The sequence below is a fragment of the Rhinopithecus bieti genome, unplaced genomic scaffold, assembly GCF_001698545.2.
Source record: "Rhinopithecus bieti isolate Rb0 unplaced genomic scaffold, ASM169854v2 scaffold_28517, whole genome shotgun sequence".
NCBI classification, from domain to species: domain Eukaryota; kingdom Metazoa; phylum Chordata; class Mammalia; order Primates; family Cercopithecidae; genus Rhinopithecus; species Rhinopithecus bieti.
This window is the reverse complement of record NW_016813121.1, coordinates 1,825,577-1,839,006: the sequence shown is the minus strand read 5'-3', so window position 1 is coordinate 1,839,006 and position 13,430 is coordinate 1,825,577.

Here is a 13,430-nt window from a genome sequence, read left to right as displayed (position 1 = left end):
AAGATATTAAATAAATGATCAGAGTCCTTGTTGGCTCTGATATCTCTCTTTATTCTCTAAAATGCAGAGCTGCTTTAAATATGTTGTGAATTAGCTTTAGAGTCAGAGAATCTTGGTTCATAGTTTGACTCTGACTCTTACTAGCTCGGTAACATTTATCAAAGAAGAGAGCTTATATAAATCTAATCATGCATAAACTAGAAATTATATTACTTATCTTCTAATACCACTTTAAGAAAAAAATGAATCTATTGTATGTGGAAAAACTATATATAGTAAACAACATATACTCTTTTTTATGTACCTTTTGAAATGTATTTCAACAAAGTATAACACTCTTGAACAATGAAAGATAAAGATTAATACTCATCATAGATGTAAAAAATACATAATGTATAATTATTAAAAGGGGCATAATGACTTTTTTTGCTTCACATTTTCTCAACCATAAATAGTAATATTGGTTAATTAAGGTTTGTATGAAGCTGTGAATATAAAGTACTTTATATATTGGAAAATACCTGGTGACATTACATTATTATTTAGAAAACGTATGATTATGGTCGGCGTGGTGGCTTATGCCTGTAATCCTAGCACTTTGAGAGGCTGAGGTGAGCAGATCACCTGAGGTCAGGAGTTCAAGACCAGCCTGGCCAACATGACAAAACTCTGTTTATATTAAAAATACAAAAATTAGCAGGGTGTCATGGTGCATGCCTGTAGTCCCAGCTGCTTGGGAGGGTGAGGCAGGGGAATCGTTTGAACCCGGGAGGCAGAGGTTCAGTGAGCCGAGATTGCGCCACTGAACTCCAACCTGGGCAACAAAGCGAGACTCCATCTCAAAAGTAAAAATTTAAAAAAGAAAAAGAAAATATATGATTATATGGTAGTTACTTTTGATTTACAGTTTGATTATCAGCATATTGTCATAGATATTTTTCCTAAGCATCTATGTGATGCTTTACAAAAGAAACTCCTAAATGTTAAAGATAAAGTTACAGAAAAGTTATTTAAGAAGTGGAAATGTATCCTTAAAACTCAGATTGCATTTCTCCATCTAACTTTGTTTTCCACATTACAAAAGTGCAGTCATGGGTAGCAGTTATGTACAAGGATATGGGGTGAGCAACTTACTGCTTTGCATGTCTTCACTGTGAACTCTAGAATCCCATTATTCTTTCTTCCTTCTCCAATAGATGGTGATTTCTTTTTCATGTGTAAGTTTTTGTATGACAATTGTATCCAAAGGATACATTATGATGTTTAGCCTCAAATCAAACACAGAGTAATAACTGCTTTATCACTTGTTCCTAAACACCAGCCCAGGTAAGCAAAACTCCAAACTGTCAACTAAACACCGAAGTTTGAATGTGAATGACATTTGATTGAAGGGACAATACTAATAATGGCCTGCAAAGCCATTATAGGACAGATTGATCCATACAATCTTGTCTCCTGCACATCTAACACCATCACTACCTCTCTGACCTTCTTTCCTACAACTCTGTCATTCTTCATTCCACTCCAGCCGCTCTGCCATTTCCTCAGACATGTGAGTCATGTTCTCTGCTTTGCTCTGACTGCGCTCTGCCTGGATGATCTCCCAATACATGCACATGGCTACCTCTTTCACTGCCTTTGAGACTTTACCTAAATACCGCCTTCTCAAGGAGACTGAATTTCATCTCATATTTAAAATTGCTCTCCTCAACACCGATGTCCATGATACTTTTTCCCCTGCCATACTTTTCTTTTTTCCATGCACTTGTCACTATTCTGTCCAGTTTATCCCCTGTGGCTAGAAACACCACAAAAGCAGCAGCAGGGGCGTTTCTGCAGGGAGTGCTTCAAACTTTCTTGAGTTGGCACTGGTTGGAATTCCAAAGACAGAAGCAGTAAATACCAGGGTGATCAATCCTAACTATTTAGGAGAGGAACTTATATACAGAGGGCTGAGGCTTTCTGGTGACAGATAGCAACAGAACAGATGTTTGACCTGCATATGTCTTCCACTGGTTAGGAAGGGGATTTGGGTTATGGAGTTTATTAATATGAGGGTTTAAGGAGGTTCAGGGCTAGGGCTAGTTTCTATGCATTTAGTAAGAGGAATAATCTCTCACTGTTTTCAGTAACAACCTAAACAGCTTAATTAGTGCCTGGGCCTAGCTTGAGTTCAAGCCTGCATGGAAACCACACAGCTGGCTGGTTCACAGAGCTGTCAAGGCACTCTGCATTTTTCAGGACAAAGACAGAAAGTAGGAGTAAATGGGGGGCCCTAAAGTCTAGTTAGAAGATGACTAGTTAGAAAGTGACTATTGGTTCACTAGTTCACAGGGGATACTGAGTATGGAGCTTATGGGAACTCTATTATACTATTTTTCTGGAAATTTAAATATATTCTAAAATAAAAGCATTATTAAAAGTAAGAAACAACCTAATAAAATGGTGTTTTAAAACTGCAAAATACAACATAATTTTACATTTAGTTAAAATTATATTGAAAGCTGTATATGTTAGTAAATTTTCTAAATATCTATAATATTCTTGTTAGAATAATATTATTCACTATTATCAATAATATTAATAAATTATTAACATTATTAATAATATTCATTGTTAACAATAAATAAGATGTATTGCTAGTAATACATATTATTACTATTATATCATATATAATTATATTATATTATGTATTGATAATATATAATTGATAATATATGTATTATCGATTATATATAATTAATTAACAATGATATTAATGATTATTAACAGTAAATTTATTATTGCATATCTCTTCTTGTAAAAATTTATGCTTCAAGAGGGATTCTTCTTGTACTTTGTTTAATCCTGTCTCTCAAGCACTGAGGAGAGTATTTGGCATGTATTTATTGAACTGATTGATAAATAAAATGTAGAAAATTATTTTATTTCTGACTCATTTTAGATGTCTTTGTTTTCTTATTAAATACCATAATATTTTCTCTCTTGTCTTTACCCTTTGTTTATTTTGTTCTGTTTTGCTCAATTTATCCTATTTTGTCATTGAGGGGTAGTATCCATGGTTCTAGGTTTGGTATAAAAATAATAATCTATTTTTTAAAATAAATTCTATTACATATATTGGAGCTCTTTGCTGTGAAAGAAAATCACCCAAGTTTCTCAAAAGCCAATGTTGAAATTTAAGATCCCTAAGGTTGTAATATACTTGTTAAGTACATATGTTCTGTCTGGAGATCTTAATATTTTAATACTCTACCCTAATATGATGGCTAATTTTGTTTGCCAACTTGACTGAGCCATGGGTTCCCAGGTATTATAATAGCTCAAACAGTATTCTGAGTGTTTCAGTGAGGGTAGTTTTGAATTAGATTACCATTTAAACTGGTAGATTTGCCCTCCTGGATGTGAGTGGGCCTCATTCAAACATTTGAAGACCTAAACAGGACAAAAAAGCTGACTCTCTCCTCAGTGAGGGAGGATTGCTTCTGCCTGGTTGCCTTTAAACTGGGATATTGGCTCTCCCCAGCTTTTGAACTTGAGCTGAAACATCAGCTATTCCTGGGTCTCGAGCCTGCTGGCCTTGATCCTGGACCTATATAGGCCCTGCTGTTTCTCAGATCTTTGGACTCAACTGGAACTGCATCATCAGCTCTCTTGGGAGTCCAGCTTTTGAACTCACCTGCAGATCCTGGGACTTGCCAACCTCCATAATCATGTGAGTCAATTCCTTATTAACATCAGTCTCTCTCTCTCCACAAACACACACACACACACGCACACACACACACACACACACCCTGTTGGTTATGTTTTTCTGGAGAACCCTGACTAATACACCCAGTAATTTTCAAGAAATTTAATCAGAACATGAAAGAAACAAAACAAAACAAAACAAAACAAAAAAAAAACCTTGAATTATAGCACATGAGATTTAGGTTAGACTCAAGTAAAAACTTAATTGACCTAGTTAGGAGTCTTTAGGTGAATTAAAGGGGATGATTTTGAGACAATCTCAGGATATGAATTTAATGAATCAGAGTAAACTACTTGCTGCAGATCTATTTAGAGAATAGTCTGATATTGAGAGAATGACTTACAACACCCTGTGTGTAATCAGGTTCAGAAGAGCCCATCTCTCCACTTCCCCATAGAGACCATCATGAAGACTGCTGAAGAACCGACAGAAAGGATTGGGGTGTGTTAACCCTCTGCTACAGGGCAGAATATGGCCAAAACCAAGCACCACAACCAGTCTGCACTATAGACACAATGTTTAACAGATTTGCTTGAGAGTTATGGCTACAGTTTAATCTAAAATATTAATAAATCTCATGGAGAAAGATTCCAAATAAATAGTGTAGTTACTTGTCCTTAAGGAGGTGGAACATAACTTCTCTCTCCTTATTGTGGGATCACTCCGCAAATTCCTTCCAAAAGACTTGCATGTAAAAGGGGAAAAAAAGAGTAACATGAAAATGGAGGAACTTGACAAACTTTTTTTTTTTTTCAGATGGAGTCTCACTCTGTCGCCTAGGCTGGAGTGCAGTGGCGCGATCTCGGCTCACTGCAAGCTCCGCCTCCCGGGTTCACACCATTCTCCTGCCTCAGCCTCCCGAGTAGCTGGGACTACAGGCACCGGCCACCTCGCCCAGCTAATTTTTTGTATTTTTTAGTAGAGACGGGGTTTTGCCATGTTAGCCAGGATGGTCTCGATCTCTTGACCTCGTGATCCACCCGCCTTGGCCTCCCAAAGTGCTGGGATTACAGGTGTGAGCCACCGCGCCCATCCAACTTGACAAACCTTAACTCAACCAGGTGATCAAGGCCAACACAACAAGCATAAATGATGTTGATAGTATGTAGTTGATAGAATGTAATGAACATGGCATTTTACTCGTGTGTATGTATATCTTTTCAAAAACCCATAGGCACAGTGTATGCACGAGATAAAAAACAGATATATCCCAACTGAGGGACATTCTCCAAAATATCTGAGTAGTGCTCCTCCAAGGTGTCAAAGTCATCAAAATCAAAGGAAATCTGAGAAACTATCACAGCTATAAGGAGCTCACGGAGACTGAACAGTTACATCTAATGTGATTTCCTGAATAAGATCCTGGCACAGAAAAAGGACATTCATAAACTCTAAGTAAACGTGAATAAAATATAGACTTTAGTTAATAATAATGTATTAGTATGAGCTCATTTGTTCACAGGGGATACTGGGTGTGGAATATATGGTACCTCTATTATCCCACTTTCTGGAAGACTAAATACATTCTAAAATAAAAAATTTCATTAAAAGTAAGAAAAGCTAATAAAATGATGTTTTAAAACTGCAAAATACAATGTAAGTTTAAATTTAATTAAAACTTGAAATTTAGTTAAAATACTATTGAAAATATACAATATTTTTAGAAATTGCTATTACTTTTGTATACACCGATAATATTTTACAATAATTAATTACATATACTATTCCACCAATATAACTGTCTATCATATACTTAAATGTTCACCCAGTTTTAAACTGACGGGAAATATAGGAAGATCACTTCAGACAAAGCTTGTATTTATCTGTCTGTATATCTCTTTATTTATAGATATGGTGTTTCATTTGATTTTGTATATGACATTTAAAATTTAGTTCCTGAATTTTTACTGCTAGAGACTGAATTTTGTTACTTAGAGCTAGACAATAAACAGTAATTTGTAAACAAGTATGTATTTCAAACACTTGGTAAGAGTTAATACAATTTTCTTACCATATGTCTTAAGAGATTTGAAACTCACCAGTAAGGCTTAATGGTCTTTCCAGCTCCAAAATGTAACTTTTCTGTAACTTCCCTAAAAAATGAGCTTATAATGAAAGTCAAACATGTAACACTCAGTTCTCAAAATTCCCTGTGCTGTGACACTGTAAATGCTAAAAAGACTTCTCAATTCAATTTGACTAGATGCCTGAAGCTATACTTGATACTAGAGTAGTATTAAATTATCCTACTTTTATGTCAAAGAGAGTGATTATCTATCTATCTATCTATCTATCTATCTATCAATCATCTATATCTAATTTATCTCTCTATCTCTAAGATGTATGTGTCAGAGAGGAAGGGGGAGAGAATATAGGGTAATAATAATAAATGGATTCTTATTCAATGATAAATGCAGCCAAATACAAAGAGACAGGTCAAAATCATATTATAAGTCAAAAGATACAATAGGAATTGCAATAGCTATCATTTACCAAGTGCTTTCTTGTTGCAATCACCATAATAAGTACTTTTATTACATTCATTTACCCTGTCCAGCAATGAGAGAGTTGGTAGTTGAGGTTGATACTATTATCACATGCCACATCAGGAAGAGGAAACTGAACACAGGGAGATTTAATAACCTGCTCACAGTCACACAGTTAGTTAGAGGTAGAATTCTAACCAGGTATCTAACATGAGGATATACATCATAGGAGAAAATATCACCTGATCTGGACCTGTTATTTCTAAAGAAAGTACTTCTCTTGTATTAGTTTTTATGATTTCCCACTTGCTGACTTAGAGGTTAAAATTTTAAAATTAATTTCAATTAACATTAACAATAAACTATGAAAAAAATTAAAACAATCTCATCCGCTATAACATCAGAAAGGACAAAATACTTTATGCTTATAAATGTAACCAAGGATGTGAAAGATCTGTACACTGAAAACTATAAGACATTAGTGAAAGAAATTGAACAAGACACAATAAATGGAAAGATATTCCATGTCATTGGAAGAATTAATATTGCTAAAATGTCTGTACTACCCAAAGCAATCTACATATTTAATGCTACTTGTAGCAAAATTTTAATGTCATTTTTCACAGAAATGGAAAATTCATATGTAACTAAAAAGTAGCCAAAACAATCTTGAGCAAAAGAACAAAGCAAGTAACATCACACTTCCTGATTTCAAACTATACTACAAAGTAATAGTAATCAGAACAGTACTGGCATGAAAACAGCCACATAAACAAATGGAGCAGAATAGAGAGTTCACAAATATGTCCACAGATCAATGGTAAACTAATTTTTGTCAAGAGTGCCAAAAATAAAATAGTGTACAGAAAACTGGGTATCAACATACAAAAGAATGAAACTGGACCTTTTTCTTGCACTGCACATGAAACTTAACTTGAAGTGAATTAAAGACTTAAATGTAAGCATGGACATTGTAAAACTCTTAGAGTAAAACATAAGGCACAAGTTCTTTGAAACTGGCTTTGGCAATGAAATTTTGGATCTGATACCCAAACCAGAGGCAATAGAAGTAAAAATAAAAAGTGAGACTACATAAAACTAAAAGGTTTGTGCATAGTAAAGGAAACAATCAACCAAATGAAAAGGAATGGGGAGAAAACAGTAGCAAGCCACACGTCAGATAAGAGGTTAATATCCAAAATATATAAGGAACTCATACAAGGCAATAGCAAAAAATATTTAGATTTTTAATTGCAGTATTTTTCTCTTAGTTGTGCAGCTATACTAAAACCTTTTTTTCTTTTATATAGTAAAGTTTGTCTGTAGCTAAATGTTCCAGGGTAAAACTGTGATGCTACTGTAGATGCAATCTTCAATGGGATTCCCTTGATCAATTTCAGTATTATAATATATGCACCCTAACACGAATAAATTCATTATATTTCTTTTTTTTCTTTTTTCTTTTTTTTTTTTTTTGAGATGGAGTCTCGCTCTGTTGTCTAGGCTGGAGTGCAATGGCACGATCTCAGATCACTGCAACCTCCACCTCTCCACCTCCCGAGTTCAAGCAATTCTACTGCTTCAGCTTCCCGAGTAACTGGGATTTTAGGCACCTGCCACCATGCCTGGCTAGTTTTTTTTTTTTTTTTTTTTTTTTTTTTTTTTTTTTTTTTTTTTTAGTAGAGACAGGGTTTCACCATGCTGTCCAGGCTGGTCTCAAACTCCCCACATCAGGAGATCCACCAGCATTGGCCTCTCAAAGTGCTGGGATTATAGGCATGAACCACTGCATCCGGCCAATTCATTATGTTTCTATTCTATAATCAAAGGTGCCTAATCTGTTTATTCTTTGGATTTCAGAATCCAGTTAAATTCTACATGCTTCAAATATGTATCCATATAAACATTCTTAAATTTGGGACTCTATGAAAGTATACTGAGATTGACTAATCTCATGTTTTAATCAGTAGATTATACTGTGTAATTGGATTTTTTTGAGGGTATTAACATTCATGGACTACTATAGGAACCAACTTTTTCTTTCTTTTCACTGCTTGAAAATGAACCGTGGAATCTCTTTCCCTACCACTGGAAAATATCATAAGCATATTTCATGCCTTTCTGGTTAGATGACTGTGATGGTTAATATTGAGTATCAATTTGATTGGATTGAAGGATGCAAAGTACTCTTCCTGGGTGTGCCTGTGAGGGTGTTGCAAAGGAGATTAACATTTGAGTCAGTGGACTGGGAGAGGCAGACCCACCCTCAGTCTGGGTGGACACCCTCTAATAAGCTGCCAGCATGGCTAGAATAAAGCCGGCAGAAGAACAGTGGAAGGACTTGACTTGCTGAGTCTTCCAGCCTTCATCTATCCCCCATACTGGATACTTTCTGTACTTAAATATCAGACTCCAAGTTCTTCAGCTTTTGGACTCTTGGACTTACACCAACAGTTTGCCAGGGACTCTCAGGCCTTTCACCACAAACTGAAAGCTGCACTATTGGCTTCCCTACTTTTGAGGTTTTGGGATTTGGGCTGATCCACCATTGGCTTCCTGATCCTCAACTTGCAGATGTTCCTATTGGGGACTTCACCTTGTGATCATATGAGTCAATTCTCCTAATAAGCTCACTTCATATCTACATATATCCTATAAGTCCTGTCCCTTTAGATAACTCTTACTAATACAATTACTTTGGGTCTCATTATAATCTCAAATTTACATCGAAACCTCAATTTCACATCTAATTCCACACTTCAATCCTAACAATTTATTCCTTGAAATATGCAGTGGACATTGGTGGGATGTATGTATTCTTTTATTTCATTTGTCCTTGCCCTTTGATTTCTCCACAACCCTCCTGTTGTTGGTTCTTTAAAAGTTAGGAATGGAAATCTGAGAAATTCCAATTCTATTGGAGGGAGTGATAGAGCAGAAAAAAAGGGAGAGGGAATCAAATGAAAAGTGATGAAGTTTGATCTTGTTCCTTAAAGTCCTTTTTCCATGGCTTCCACATGCTGGTTGTGTTTTTGAGGGATTCACTTCTTGGTTCTTTATTACCTTATCATGAACACATGTACTGTATTATTCACCAATGATGTACTCTTTCGTTAATCTTCTATAATCTTTCTCAGCACTTGAGCTTTGATTTATCCCATCAGCCTTTCACAGGTGGGGTTTATAGCCCAGGCAGCCTGCCTTCTTGGGCAGGTCAAAGCAATATAAGTCCAGTTACTTTCTGTAGCATAAAATTGATCCACAGAATGCTCACACAATTTTTTTTTTTTTTTTTGCCAGTTAGTAATTGCAGATTGTCTGTTATTCCCTCTGTTTTTACCCTGCTATTTTGTTACCCTTTTCAATTCCTGACTTTGAATCTCTATGAGCTATAAACAGACCCCAGTTCCACTGTCAGAATACAGAAGAACTGAGATTCTGCAGATCAGCCATTATTTATAAAAAAAGGGAGACACAGATCCTCCTAAGCGTAGAAACAGGATGCTCCTAGACCCCTTTTCACTTAGCCTGGAAAGCCTTCTGTTTCATTCTGAATATCAGTTCATACTCTGCTAAAAGCTCTCCTCTTCTGGGACTCTCTTCAATTCTGTCCATGTAAGTTTCTAACATATTTCTGATTTTCTCTCAAACAGCTTTGATCAGAGGGTAGTAGCTGGAAGGGTCTTGTTCCTTATAATTCATTGATGTCTCTCTAGATCACAAATAATGAATACTTTTTAGAAGGGAGTAAGAGAAAGAGAGGGAGAGATAAAGGGGGGAAGGAGGGAAGCAAAGAAGGAAGAAAGCAAAGAATGGAGGGAGCGAGGGAAGGAAGGAAGAAGTACTTACCTAGTACAAATTTGTAAGAATAAAATTTTAGGAAAAAAACTAAAGTCACTCATACATATTGGCCTTTTCTAAAACAAAAGCAAGGGTTATGTGGACAATTAGGATTGAGAGCTATAGGTAAAATGTGATTTTTTTATTTTATGATTACTAATTCAAAGAAAACTACATAGAAAGTGCTAGTGTGTGTGTGTGTGTGTGTGTGTGTGTGTGTGTGTATTTCCTTCTAGTTGTCGTAATATCTTTTCTACATTGCCATATACTATAGGAGAAACCTAGATAAGAACACCTGAACTTAGTTACCAAAGCTTTGCCTGAAAGATTTTCTTAAGTTCTATTATTACTTGGAAGTGATTCTAGCAAAGTGTAACCATGTTTTTCTAAGGGGTGAGATGGTGAAAGGAGGAATCAGAGGCTATGCCAATTCTAGAATAACCTGTATATTAGGAGAATATTTTAAATTTTCCAGTTGCTGTAATTCAAGAAAAAACTAAACTGCTTGTAATAATAGAAGTCCATTATGTACTCTCAGATGGTTGAAGTGTGAGTGAATTGTGCTACTTTGAAGATGAGGATCTGGAATAGTCTGAACTGATGTTTACTTTGATCATGTCTTAGAATTATAAAAGAGTGTTAGGAATTTTCTAAAATGACATCTGTAATTGCTTGGTCTTGGGGTAAGATGAACTATATTTATGTTAATGATAATGAGCCTTGAACTTCATACCCTTCATAAAAAAACACAACATAAAATTTAATGACCAACATGTCTGCATTATTCTTTTACATTTTACCTTAGAAAAGCATCTTTAAGTACAATAACTTTCAGGGCACTTGTAAGTCTCTTTATACTCAAGAGGAAAATGATCCAGTAATGAAAATACTGGCATTCCTTCTCAGAATCTTTTGGGTCCTTGAATTTGCCTTTGGAACAATCTCATTTAAATGCTGACCAGCTCTGCCCTTGCTCAGTTTGCATCTTTTACAGCATCATATTGAAAGACAATGAATCTGATTAGATAAGGACACAGATTCTCGGTGAACTGCTGTATCTGATTTTCTTTTGAGCCCATTTACATGATAATTGTCATGAATGTTTTGTGCAAGCACTTTACAACGTGCAGATATTTTAAAATCATGGTTAGCCACTAAAAAACATATGTTGGCACTTTCCTATGATAGTAATTAGTGACATTAATGCAAAGAAAGATTAGTCTACTTATCCTAATGCCTGATAACACATCATCTATTATTTCTTCGTAGGCTGGCTTTTTTAATTAGTTAAAGGCTTATGTCACAAAGAAGACAATGCTCATGAGATATCTTATCGAATTGAGGTGATGATTTAGTCATTCAGGTCTTTGCTTAGACTTATGTGTTTTTAGATGCTCAAATACTGACAAGACTGAAGAATGTTGCCATTTCTCAGGAATCATTTATTAATTACCTACTGCATGCATGTTACTGCACAATGCTATGTAACACATTGTGGAGAGACACTAAGGGAAAAATATGGTCTCTGCTTTAAAGAATTTTCAGTCCAACTAGGGAAACATGATGGAGATATGAGGATGTGATTTAAGAATTTTTACAAAATTTCCATGAGTAAGCGAAAAATAATGTACCATATATCAGCTGAATGGTCTTAAAGAGGCTATTTGATTACGCTGAATCTCAACCTTCTTGTTTATAAAATGGAGATTAAATTAATATCCTTTTAGTGGTTTGTGAAGACAGGTGCATAAATTTATTTTCCAAATGAAAATGCTTGTAAAAAGTTCATTGGTAAGGTATGCATTTAAGGATTGTGAGGTGAAGGAAATTATAACAATGTGATAATCAGAGTAAGCAATCTTGAAGGCTTAGAATAAGCAGCGGTTAAGCACATCAGAGATCATTCTGTTCAGTTCATGTCCTGCTCTAAGCAAGGCTGCCCAAACAGTTATATTGTACATTGGGCCATGGATCATCTAATTATTTAAGTTGAAATAGTTAAAAGGAAATCTGGCAGATTTGGAAGAATTAATTAGATGGAGGTGAATGAAGTGATTAGAAGGGATTTTTATGTACATATTATAATTTTGAGTAAACTTTTACTTAAATATATTTTGCATTCCCAAAACATGTAGATCTAAGTGTATGGCCCAACACATTGTCAAAGATTGAATAACCCCTTAAAATGAACACCTTAATCAAGAAATAGAACAGAAACTTCCTTAAAGTCAAGCCAGAAACAGCCCTCAAAGGGTAGCCATTATACTATATTTAATTTTGAAATTATTCTTTGTGCTTTTTTGTAAGTTATATGACTCAAACCACGTTGCATGTACTCAGTGGGCTTAGCTTAGCCTGTCATATATTGTATTTTTTGGTTCTATCTATGTTTTTATATGTAGTAGTAACTTACTATTTCTCAGTATTCAATTTAGTTCATTGGATAATGTGCCACAATTAATTTATCAATTTTACTATGAAAGAACATTTGGGTTCTTTCCAGTTTTTCTTTTTTTTTGAGACGGAGTCTCGCTCTGTCGCCCAGGCTGGAGTGCAGTGCAGTGGCCGGATCTCAGCTCACTGCAAGCTCCGCCTCCCGGGTTTACGCCATTCTCCTGCCTCAGCCTCCCGAGTAGCTGGGACTACAAGCGCCCGCCACCTCGCCCGGCTAGTTTTTTATATTTTTTTTAGTAGAGACGGGGTTTCACCGGGTTAGCCAGGATGGTCTCGATCTCCTGACCTTGTGATCCGCCCGTCTCGGCCTCCCAGAGTGCTGGGATTACAGGCTTGAGCCACTGCGCCCGGCCAGTTTTTCTTATTTTTAATTATTATTACAAATATTGCTCCTGCAAACATTTCTGTGCATGACATTTGATATTTGTGATATTTGATATACACATGTACAAATTTATGTTGGATAAATTTCTGGATCATGTTGTATGTGTATATTCAGCTCTAGAAGGTACTGCCAAACACTTTTCAGAAGTACAAATTCACATGTCCAGTCACCGTGTATGAGATTTTAATATCTTCCACACCCTTACACACTGGTTTGATAAGTCTTTATAATATTAGCTATCATAATGATTCTATAATAGAATCTCATTGTAGATTTAATTTATATTTCCTTAATGACAAATAACATTGAATATCTTTCCATACTGGTAAACTATTTGGATATACTCTACTTTAAAATGCCTGCTATAATTTTAACTCATTTTAAAAATTGGTTTAGTATTTGCATTTTCCTTTTTGGTTTATAGGAATTCTTCATATAGTTCGTATACAGGTCCTTTGCTGGATACACGTGTCGTGGAAATCTTCTTCCCTAGCTTGCCTCTTCACTTTTT